The 12840-nt window shown below is 28.9% G+C and overlaps 1 protein-coding gene across 1 annotated transcript in view; it reads left to right on the top strand.

Annotated features, from left to right (window-relative positions):
- The window catches only part of LOC126741917 (ecdysone-inducible protein E75), a 288394-nt gene that overhangs the window by 167727 nt on the left and 107827 nt on the right, over positions 1 to 12840 (top strand). The window lies entirely within an intron of this gene.

The raw sequence follows: 12840 nt of genomic DNA, 5'->3' as shown, positions 1-12840 counted from the left end.
ATTTATTTATTATGCTCATATTTATGTATCAAAACATTTAATTAGTACTTTAATCACAGTGGTTATTAACAACAATCAGAAATTATTGCATATTTAAATTAAGCTTAAATTTATTAACTAGTTTTTGTAAAAATAAGTAACAATAAAATTGTAATTATTATAATTTATAAATGAAAACTTAGTATTAATTTATCCAATTTTCAAAAATACTATCATCAATAGGCTAAAAAATCCAGTAGCCCCTTAAGAAACAGTACGTGTAACTATCAATTTAAAATATTAAAATTACTAATAAATCATACTTCGTACAATTATTACTTTCGAATGCCTACAATAATTACAGTAATTTGAAATATTACGGTTGCATTGCATACGCTGACCTAAAGTGACCTATCAGTCCTGCCCCTCAGAAACAAAAGAAAGTTGTGCAAATCTCTTCAAATAGTTTATCTATTATGCTCACTTTTGTTTTCGTTCGTTTACGATTACTTTCACTTCTAATTTAAAACGTATACGAAATCTGGGCTTCCACGTTCTAGAATGCAGGCAACGGAATCAATGAACTTTTTATTTGTTTTGACGTAGTATCGTTTAGTAATGGTTATGCAATAACAGTTTGGTAATAGGATGTGGAGATACAATAATAAGAATCATAATTGTATTGTCCTAAATAGATAGAGAGTCTTAGAAACATATTTTGTAGTGATTTAAATAAATATCCTAACAATTTTTATGCATAATTTAAATGCATACGAACCAAACAATTTACATACGAAAAAAAGATTTGTAATGGTGTTATAGAAGTAGATTTTTTATTAGTATTTGCTAATTTCTTTAACAACTGGCTAAAAGAGTATTTTATTTTAAAATGATACTCAATCTGTTGTAGTTCTTTTTGCTACATCCGAAAAGACACCAGCATTCTTTAAACAATTTATTGCTACAATGCCTACAAAATGTTTGAACTAACTTGTGCGATCTAATTTGTGGGTTAGCACCTTGTAAGATAAAAACCGTAGAAGTTTCCGATTAGAAATCCATAAAGAGGTTCAATTTTTAAAGAAACAAATTGTGTACATACAATTGAAATTGACTGCAAATTAAATTCTTGCTCAGTTGAAAGTTCCAGGAATTTTATCCAAGAATTTTCAGTGAATGTTTCAATAACATGCGGGTCTTCCTGAAAAGAAATTAAATAGGAAACCATATCTTATAAAAAAAATCTTAACGGTAGAACAATATTTGCAACAAGCTAATTTGAAAAGTAAGCGACTGGAACAGGGTGCCTTTAAAGACGAATAGATTTTTTGGAAGTTGGCGTTTCTCTGAAAATATCAGCAATCGGCCTCAATTATCCATAAAGGTCGTACAATTGTATTTTTATGCATAATTTAAATGCATACGAATTCCACTTATTTTAAAAATATTATACCATATATTTGAATTCTTAAAATTTTTGGTATAATAAAATTTAACGGTATTTTATCAAGTCGGTCAAAAATTTAACATACAATCATTGTTTAAAAAAATAAACCGTTACATATAACTTTTAGTCACTTTCTAGGCATATACATAAAACTGGACCATCAGGAAGCAATTTTTCATCGGGTCTCAAATTTATTCGATACAGTTCAACGACACCTTTGTTAATTTTTATGCCCTAGTTCGTTTGTCTCTCGCTTTAGCCTAAAACACAAATAAATTTTTCATTTCACAATAGTCAATACGATTTTATCTTTGTGCTCTTTGCATTTGTTATAAACAATATTTTTTTAGTTTTAAAATAAAAAATAGCACATTTAGAAAAAAAAGATTTTCTTTCAAATTTAATTTCTCCAATACCTTGGATAAGATCCTTTGCAATATCCGTGAACATTTAAAGAATTATGTGTTTGCAATTTGAACATTCACTAAATTTCAATTGGCACATATTTTAAAATTATTGTCTGTTTATTTTTAAGATATGGCGTCGGTAAATAATGTTTCCATGGAATTTTTTAATACCCTCCTTCTGTGAATTCGTGATTGGTAAGATTACTAGTAAGCATCAAGGAAAAAAAAGAATAATTTGTAAAGGTATAACTAACTATATACTCTAAACATTCACTTTTTGAGCACACATTCATATAATTTAATTCTTTCTTAACTGTTTGATTAGTTTTATTTGATTTTTTTTTCTGGATTTAATTTCCTTTTCTCTATATTATAATTTGATTTAGTTTATGCACCTGGGAAAACCACAATTAAAACTTTTACTCTTTGCCCTGATTATTATTAAAATCTAATTATGTATTTCTCTATTCATTCAATACGTGGTTATAAGAAAATGGGCTTTATAGTTTTACTTTTTATTTGTTGTTTAAACCAATTTTTGCACTGTTTATGAGAGTATGATATGCTGTACTAATACGCCTTAAGATTTGGGTCTTTTAATTTTCGTATAAACATAGAATTTATTTTTTATTTTTGTATAGTTTATTTAATACGATTTCTTGTCGGTTCTTGGCTGTTGTAAAAACCCTGGGGATAAAGTGCGTGTATTTAGGTGTATTTGTAATTTGTAATTTGTTTTCCGTTAAGACCAATCTAAATTAATATTTCATCGAACCTTGAGCATTCCTTTAATATTTGTAACATTGGTAAAATTTTATGATTAAGTATTAATTTTGTAAGTATGTATTACCTTTACCACCTATGGCTATCAGAGATATTTAGACTTGCTGAACTAGTATAACATTTCGTTGGATTTAACTGAAATTAACTCTCAATTGTTCTTTAACAATAACAGAGTAAATAACTGCCAATTTCAAGATCATCTTTTTTTTCTTTCAAAGAGAGTTTTCAAATAAGCTTTCTAGGTCTAGGAAATTTTCCCAATGATCTTCTTTTTGATCTCGCAATTTCTTGAGATGCCAAAAATAACCCACTACATCATCGGTAATTTCGATATGTATACTATTATAAAGTTAAACTCGTTTACAAGAGTTCTTCTTTTTACTGTTGCTGCATTTTTTTGTGGGACATACGAATTCTTGGTGTATATGACTTCCAAATACAAAAAATTTTTTTTTTACTATAAAGAACTAGTCTCCAAACTATAAATTTACCAGGCGAGCAATATTCGTCTTAACCTATTGAACCCTTCATAAATTAACTTCTTCATATCATATCTCTTTATCAGATTGAGCATTCCATTGTCACCATTTTAAGACCCTCACATTTTTTTTTCAGAATTTTCTACTTAAATTTTTTTATTCCCACTACTTAAAGTATGTACCTATTAAACCTTATTTTCTATATAGTTCAAAGTTCGGAACAGAAGCATTAAATGCATATGTTTTATCCGTCCTACTTGTTATTTTGTGTATTCCTCTCGCTGTTTCTCATTTCAGTTTTATTTTCATTTTGCAGATCATCTTCAAGCTTATCCTAATTTTTTCTTCTTAAGATGATTTTTACCACTTCGGATCTGTCTCTTGTTTTTGAGTCTTTTTTTGTTTCTCTTACATTATCTCTCGCCTTAGTTTTTATTATCTCTTTTTAGTGTGGTTTATGACTCATTATTGCTAGAGTGAGAACAATTCTTTTTATGTTCACTTTCACCTTGTTCCATTTCTTCTCCCCTTTTGATTTTTTTCATCATTTTGCGTCTTTGTATTATTTTTTCCTTTCCAGTCTTTATACATTTTCTTGCGTTATTATCTTTCTCTTGCTTATTTTTCATTTTCCTTTTTTTTTCTCGTTTCGGTTTTCGGTTAATTTTTCTCTTTGGTCTTTAGTCGTCAGATTAGATATTGTTTTTAATTCTTCTTATGTTAATTTTCACCTTCTTTAATTTTTTTTTGCCTTGGCTGCTTTAAATATTTCTTCTTATTGTTTGTCTCAGTCGTCAGTTTCTCTCTTTAGAACGTGCTCTTTATTTGTAGTTAAAAAAAAAGTATATAGCGAATTAGTTTAAGCTTATAGAGAAATAGTATTAGAGAATAGATTATAGAGAAATAGATATTACAAGAATCATGGATCTTAAAAGCTTCTATATTTTCCAACCAAATCCCTTAAAACTTTCGTTTATTAATTGCATTAGGATCGCAGAAGTCCAATCACCTTGTGCTTAATACGGTACTGTACCCGGCAACCCTGAAATAAAGCAACGTTCATTCACCCGACCGCTGATTGTTCTACATTCGTCGCTTTTATCGGTAATACCAAGGGAAGCATATAAGAGAATAACGAAACAAAGGACTTTGCTTAATGACAGTAGTGACACAGAAAAATGATTATAAACTTTAAGTTGTTTTGGAAAATTACCAAGAACGAAATAATTTTCTAGAAATTAATCAATAGTGAATAAAGCGTATGTTACCTAATAATATTTACACAAACGTAAGACGGTTATATCGTCATACGAATCGTCGGCAAACGAAATCGAAAGGAGGCTTTCTCCATACATCCATCCATCCATCGGTAACCAGCGGTAGCAGCAGATCAGAAGAGACCCATGAAGAAGACATTGACCGGTTCGTTCACCTGGTCGCGAATGTAAGTTAGTGGGTCACGGCGCCGAGGGCACCGTGCGCTTACTATTTTATTTCACTGTTGTCAAGTTGTGTGAAAAATACTGCTTTTCAATTAGATATAACGTATTATCTCAGATCATCTATCCAGGCCATAAATATAGTTTTCTTGTAAATTCCGGCTCGAAGGGCCATTTAAAACATAAATTAATCGCTGCTCATCTGTACAAGGTGGTCTTCCAGGAAGTGCGTTAATAGAGAAATTGTGAACAGGAAACTATTGTAAATTTGAAATTACAACTAAAATTTAATAGTTTCCATATTTCCGGCTGTATTAGAACTAGATGTCAACTTTGTTTATAAACTATTCTACATATTGTGTCATTTTCTATTGTTACAGTTAGGTTGTATCTAAGTTTTAGAATAAAATATTTTTAATAATAAATTTAACTAATAGGTTTGTTGTAAATAACTTTTTTTAATTACATGATTTGTTAAAAATTGTGGGGGTAAATTATAAGTGCAGGGTAACATGGGTCTGAAAGGGTCAAAAGTCCGTTTTAGTATTTTAAAGAAGTAGCTGAAAAGAGGCAAAACTTAAAATGCTAGTCTAAGATTTGCAGAGTTGTATGACTTAAAATGGGCAAAAATCCATCCCCATCTTAAAAAAACTATTTAGAAAAAGATACTATTGGGAAAGGAAGTAGAAGTTTTGCAGCTTCTTCGAAATATATATTATGCAAGTTGGAAGGGAGGTCTGTTATAGTCAAATTAATAATAATGGTTATACCATTATATTCTTTATCTGTAAAGTGCTCCACTACGTAAATAAATAATTTTTCAAGGTGTTTCAGGATATAAGTGAATAAATATTAAAATGTCGCCGAAGCTCAAGAAATAGACTTCTTATCCATTTTAAGAAAAAGTACATTATTCATAAAGATACTCATGTTTTAATAGTTGCAACGAAAGAGAGTTTTCCGCAAGAAAAGTAAAGATTTCGTAAAATATTGACTTGGAGTTTTCTTTATTGTAATTATTCCTATCCATTTTTTGGCTTCATTCTTTTTCTCAGACAAACCATGGCCGATTGCTATAAAATTATATACCTTTCCTGTAACGAGCTTCGCTAGGGATTTACAACCATAAGAGTCATAACTTTTCAAGGCAACTGAGTAACTCTCCAAAAATTGACTTGTTACCCACTCTTGGTTTCATTCTTTATTTCTGTGATCTATGATTAAATCAGCATAGATATATTTATAAAACGTGTGTCCAAAAAGTCTGGAATATTACCTTTTACAGGTAAACGAATTACCTGGTTGAAAAACGCTCGAACAAGTCAAGTTTCTCTTATTTTTTTTGCATGTTTTCAGATTTCTGAAAAATATACAGGATGCCTCACGAAGAGTGGGCAGCTGTCACCTTTATTATTTTTAATAAAACAATTTAATTTAATAGTTTTGCTTTGTACCAAAGTTTCTTTTACAATACCTTCATTAAAAAAGAATATCATTTGCTTGACATTTTGAAACTAGAAATTTATTTTTTCTTATTTAAGTTATTGTTAAACGAAGAGACCTCTTAATAATAAAAAATCAGAGATTGGAGGAACACAAAGTCAATGTCTCAAACTATGTTTATTTTTTAAAAAAACGATTACACGGCAAAAAAACGGCTCCTCAAGTTTTGACACCGGATTTAATGTGAATGTCAGCATAATTTTTTTATTTTTATGTGTTTATTTTTGTTTTAACTTAAATGTTTGTAGTGTTAATCCAATAGCTTTACCGATCTGACGATGCCTTAGGGCGAATCACGTGTAATCATTTTTTAAAAAATAAACTTAATTTGAGAGCATTGACTTTGTCTCCCTCCAATCTCTGATAGCTTATAAAAAACTAAGATAGGAAAGTGTAGCCCGTATTTCTCCAAGTTAAATCATTTAAATTTAAAAACCTGATAAATGTTTTAAAAATTTTGATTTTCAGTGGTTGATATTTCAAAAAAAGATTGACATAGGGTGTTATACATAAAATATGTTTAAAATTTATTATAGAATCCAAAAATGCAATAATAAATGGGGTGTTATATTTAAAATAATAAAGTTGACAGCTGCCCAGCCTTAATGATGCACCTTGTATATTTTTCAGAGATCTGAAAACAGGCAAAAAAAAAGAAGATAATTGACGCGTCCAAGCGTTTTTCAACCAAGTAATAACTTTTTGAACATACTATATATGTATATTTACAGATTATATTAATTTGTGTTAGACAGACTTTTGCTCATAAAATCCTTAAATGGGCTTAGAAGGGAGCATATACTTAAGAAGTGCTTGCATTTTTGTAGTGGATAGTAGACTCAAGATTGATTGTGACTTTTTAACTTGAAACTTCAAAATCATAGCTCTTGGTCTGTAATACACTATTTTTTGTTGCTAGTGTTGCTTACTGTATGTAATAAGGAAGTGAACAATAAGTCTACTACAGGCTGAGGTGCACTTAAGAGTGAAAGCTCCAAGACGGAATACATATAATGAAGAACAATAGAATGATTCATTGTCCTCTTCATATACATATAGGATTATTTTTCTCGTCACCATGCAAATTACAATTATTTCAGTGTTGAAATTTGGAGTGCTGATTTTTTTTCAAAGATACAGGATTTTAATCATTTTGAATACTAGAGCAGCCTAAAGTACGTAAAGAGTAATTCTTTAAAACACAATTTGATTTTTGACGATTTATTTTGATAAAACTGAATAAACTACGTAATACTATTCACGTCCTAGAAATTTTTGAAATGAAAGAAAAAACTAAATATCAAGAAAATAACTGTGAAATTACTTTTTTGAAAATAGAAAACAAAAATTGAATTTTGCCTCTTAAAAAGCAAAAATAATTTATGGTAACCAGGACATCGCTTAAACCTACTTAAATGGCCATCTTGGAAATATTTAGTAAATCCTGGAATTATCAGTAACTTTAGTAGCCTAAAAATTATTTGTAGTTTAAATATCAGGGAGAAATATATTTTTTCATTATTTCAGGCAGCTGTATTACTTAGTTTTTTATATAAATTTAAAAAAAAAATTATATTACGCAAAATAAGAGGGTATAGGAAATAGCTTCGACTCCCTGAAATAAACAAAAAAGAAGGATTTAAGAATCAAAAAAATTATTTAGTGCTTCTATGACTTTAACTGCCTGGAAAATAATTATGATTTAATTTTTTTTTAAACATTTGAACTTGTAAAATCCCATCGGCATCTTGCAAACTATTTAGAAAAAGATGGAATCAGGAAAGTATGTGGGAAAGTATTGCAGCTTGTTAGAACGATATGCAAGTGGGAAGCATGGTTTGCTATAGTCAGATTAAGGACAATCACTATAAAATGATATTCTTCGTCTGTAGGGTGCTCCTCTACCTAAGAAAATCATTTTTTAAAGTGATTCAGGACATGAGTAAGTAGTAAAATGTCTTAGAAACTCAAGAGTAGACTTCTTATCCATTCTTAGAAAAGTTCATTATTTCCCTCGAGACCCAAACAATAGTTACAATAGAGAAAACTCTAAGTTACGGTCTTACATCTGACCTGTTCAAAATCTTAACTTGGAGTTTTGTTTAATGTAACTATGCCAAGCTAGATTCTTTATCTCAGTTGGAAAAATTATAGACAATCACTATACAAATATCTACTTCTCCTTTAACGAGCTTTGCTAGAGTACCACAACCTATATTAATATACTGCCAAATGCAATAAATATAAATGTGTATACATAAATAAACATAAATACACCCTAAAGCGGTAAAGTTTATTGGAATAAGAACAAAAAAAAACAAAATCCAAGAAAAGTCTATATAGAGTATAAAGTAACATTTGGTTTAGCGTTCATATTTTGCACAACTTCCATATGTCACAATCGATACGGTCCATTTCGGGGTTCTATGCATTCTTCTTGGGGCAATTTATCTAATTAACTAACTAGAGCTACTAACATTTTATCCTGACACGAACATAAGCACATTAATATCTAATGGTTGTTAAAATTATTTTAAGCATGTTTCTACTTACAAACCATATGCAATGTTTGTCTATCTTTTTTAAACATACAGTTTTTTACTTTCTTTTAAAGGATATCCCATTATCTATTAAGAGTTTTATAGTTTCTGGAAGACAATTGTAAAATTTTGCTGCTAAGTAAAAAGCACATTTATGGTCAATTTCTTTTTATAAATAAAGAACCATTAGACAGTTAGTGTTGTATCGTGTTGGTCGATTATGTTAATCAGGTCGAAGAATAGTTTTGTTTTTGGCAAACCACATAACAATATTAAAGCATTATATGTCGCAAATCCATATATTATTAATATTAATTTCGATATTATAGCGATATCAGAAACTCACTTAATTCATAATGAATAATAGTATAAGAGTACTTTTGTTAGGGCAATTGTACATAAAAATGGTTATGATGTGAGTATTACCGGAACATATAGGCTGCCTTCGTTAAATAAAAAGGATTTTTTAATAGAACTAAACGATTTACTTAAATATAGCCTTTAATCTTAATGGAAATACCACACAAAAAAAAAACGATATAATAAAAAAAGTAAATTATGCAAAACTAAACACATTTTTAAAAAACGAAAGTTGGCAGGAATTGCATCAAATACGCAAAACTTTTTGTTAATACCTTAAAAATATATACTGATGAAGCTACTGATACAATAAAAATAAAGAGAAAATTTGGTAAATTAAAACCATGAATAACCCTTGATTTGATAGCTTTAATAAGAAAACAAGATAATCTTAAAAAGCGAAGTGTTTTATCTAACTCAGTAGAAATACCAATACAATTATAGGTGAAAACGGAACAGAATTAAAATCAGATATTTCTGAAATGAGTAAAGAATTAAATAAATATTTTTGTTATATTGGTAAAGAACTAACCAGTAAAATATCCCTACACAGCCCTAATCAATGCACACCAATTACTAGAAGGACCTGCTTGAATTCAATATTTTTTAGACCTATATCCGAAAACGAAATTATAACTCAATTAACGAACCTAAAAAACAATTCTGCTTCCGGTTTTGATGGAATCATTGTCAACACTTTAAAAATCACCTTTACTTGCTTAAACCACTAAAATACTTAATAAATCTTATTTTTGAATCGGGTGAATTCCATGCTGCTTCAAACACGCTATAATGTCATCGATTTTTAAATCTGGGGATAGGAAACGACCTAATAATTATCGGCCAATTGCGTTGACTAGTAGCCTCTTAAAATTAATTGAAAAGTGCATAAAGCTAAGACTTAACGAGTTTCTCCAGCAAAACAAGGTAATTTCTAAGCATCAATATGGGCTTAAAGAAAACTTTAGCACCGAGGATACCGTAATATCCCTTACGGAATCTGTCAATAAAACTTTTCGAGAGAGGAAGTTGTGTATGGGCATATTCCTCGATTTAAGTAAAGCTTTCGACACTGTGACACATCGAATTCTACTCAATAAACTAGATAAAATAGGCATAAGAGGCGTTGCACTTAAGCTCTTCGAGTCTTATTTGAGAAACAGAATCTAAAGTGTAAAAGTTAATAACAGTTTAAGTGAACCTTCACCGGTTGAGTTCGGTGTGCCATAGGGTACAGTCTTGGGACCAATTTTGTTTGATCTATTTGTTAAACCAAAGTTTGATCTGAATTATTTAATAGTAAATGCAAACAAATGTAACTTTATTTGTTTTTCAGTAACTAAATATAAATCTGCATTTCTAGATAGCGTTACTATTTACGATCATAACTGTTCAGATCATTTTCAGTGTGAATGTCTTAAAAATAAAAAAACATGACAAAAATAAAATATCTCACAAATCTGAATTGGTTGGTGAATATAGAATATGTGTCAGTCAAAATCAGAAAGCTCATTTATAAATTCTACCAACTAAGGCAGTTTATGGAATAAAATTTATTCATCTCTCGTAGAAACTATATTAAATTATTGCATTGCTGTATGGGGAGCAACAAATAAAACAATTATAGAAACTTTAGTAGTTACTTAGAAATATATATTAAAAATTATTTTAAAAAAAAACCTAAACTGTACTTATCTACTGCTCTTTTCTGTGAAGCTAATTTATTAAAATTAAATCAATTATATGTTAAAGCTGTAATTAGATACATATCAAGAGACAAATCATTTATAAATTTTCGTACTTATACATTTAACACTAGGGCAAACTGTAAAAAAGAAACAGTAACACAAAATGTAAAACTTGGAAAATGTCAAAAAAGTATTTTTTATATAGTGCCATAAATATACAACATGTTTCCATTTCATATAAAAAATAAAAACTTTAATAAAATAAAATGCAAAATTATTAAATGGTTACTTGTAAATAATATAGATTGGTTTACTAAATGACTTTGTTCGTGCTTACTTGCTACTCTATTTTCTGGTATAACTTATTCCTTTCATCATTTACATATGCACTCAATAAGATTTTTATTATATGTATCACTTGTAATATTTGTAATATATTTGAATTTGAATTTGAGTTTGAACACTCTGGATTCAGCAAAGATCTGGTTGCTCGGTTAAGTTTTATTTTTATTGTAGAGGACGTTAATAATCCATTTCTGAATTACATCAAAGTTTTTTTAAGATAACAGTCTCTCGCACTTCCCCAACCAACTATTCCATATTTTCACACAGATTGAACTAGGGCATAATAAATTGTTTTAAGCTTGTCAACGTTAAATATAGTTTTTAAATTAGCAAATCTGGTTGCAAGGTACCTAGTTTTTGTAATTACATAGTTTATCTGTTGGGTCCATCTTAGGTGACTATCTATCATAATTCTGTGACGATGATGAATGATATTGTGACGTTTCCATTTATTTCTAGGGTGGAAAAATTTGGCAAAGTATGAAAATAGGATGTAAATGCCAAACATTTTATTTTGTGCTCATTTTGTGTTTATTTATTTATTTGAAACCACTTACATATTTCTTTAAAATCTAATTTAATTAATTCTTTTAAAGTCTTCCACGACTCTTTTTCATAAAAGATAATAGTATCATCAGCAAAACTATGTATGTCTCTGCGAATCTATTTTTAAAAGACCATTTATATAAGTAATGAATAAGACTGGTCCCAGCACTGTTCCCTGAGGTTCTTCGCCGTTAACAGTCCTTGTACTACCTTTAAGTCCTTCAATGTTAACAGACTAGGACCTGTTTCCTAAATAACTTATTAAGATATTCAAAGCACTTCCTCGTATGCCCAATTGTCCCTATTTTCCTATAAGTTTTTCATGAAAAACCGTATCGAAAACTTTTTTAAGATCTATATAAATACAGAGATGCATAGTTTCTTTTCATCATGAGCTTCATAAATTTTTGCGATCAGAGATAAAATTGCATCTTCTGTTGTTTTGCCAAATTGATTATCAGAGATAACATAATTTTTTCAAAAAAAAAAAAATACAATTTGGGATTTAATAATGGTTTCTAGTCTAATATACTTCAGGGCTGCTTAAATTTTAGTAGTAGAAGGTAGACTCAAGGTAGATTGTGACTTTTAAACTTGAATTCAATAAAACTATCGCTCTTGATATATAATATATCATTCTTTGTTGCTAGTGTGCTTATTGAAATGAGTTTGATCTATTCCATAAGGAAGTGAACAATAATAATAGTCTATTAGCGGCTGAGGTGCACTTCAGAGAGAAAGCTAGACAAGCTCCAAGAAGGGAAAAAATGTAATGAGAAAAATGAGATATAATAATTTTATATGTTTTGAGTTGAATGAATAACTCAAAACATATAAAATTATTTTCTTCCTTTAATGTCCAATTTTTTAAATGTTGAAATTTGGAGGTTCGTGGCTGAATACTGATTTTTGTTCATTTTTAATAGTAAAGCGGTCTGAAATCTATAAAAACATTTTTTTTAAATAGTTTAATTGCTTGAAACACTTTAATTTTTTTTTTATGATATATTGTATGATATAGTTTTTGATAAAATTGAATAAACCACAAACAGAAAATTTACTAAATATCAAGAGAATAATCTTAAATTGCTTTTTTAAAAGTAGAAAACAAAAGTGGCATTTTTCTTCCAAAAAGAAAAAAAAATATGATAACCAGGACATAAATTAAAAAATGTAGATCAATTATTTTTTACCTTCAGTCTTGTTTTTCTGGGTGCTTAATTACAAAAATTACTTTCTTCTTTTTATCTCCCTAGATTAGTGATCTACAAAACTTTCTTATATAGAAAACATTCCAAGAATATTTAGATTTAATAAGACAGGA

The sequence above is a fragment of the Anthonomus grandis genome, chromosome 11 (assembly GCF_022605725.1).
Source record: "Anthonomus grandis grandis chromosome 11, icAntGran1.3, whole genome shotgun sequence".
In the NCBI taxonomy this organism is placed as follows: Eukaryota; Metazoa; Arthropoda; class Insecta; order Coleoptera; family Curculionidae; genus Anthonomus; species Anthonomus grandis.
This window is presented reverse-complemented; position numbering and strand designations above follow the sequence as displayed.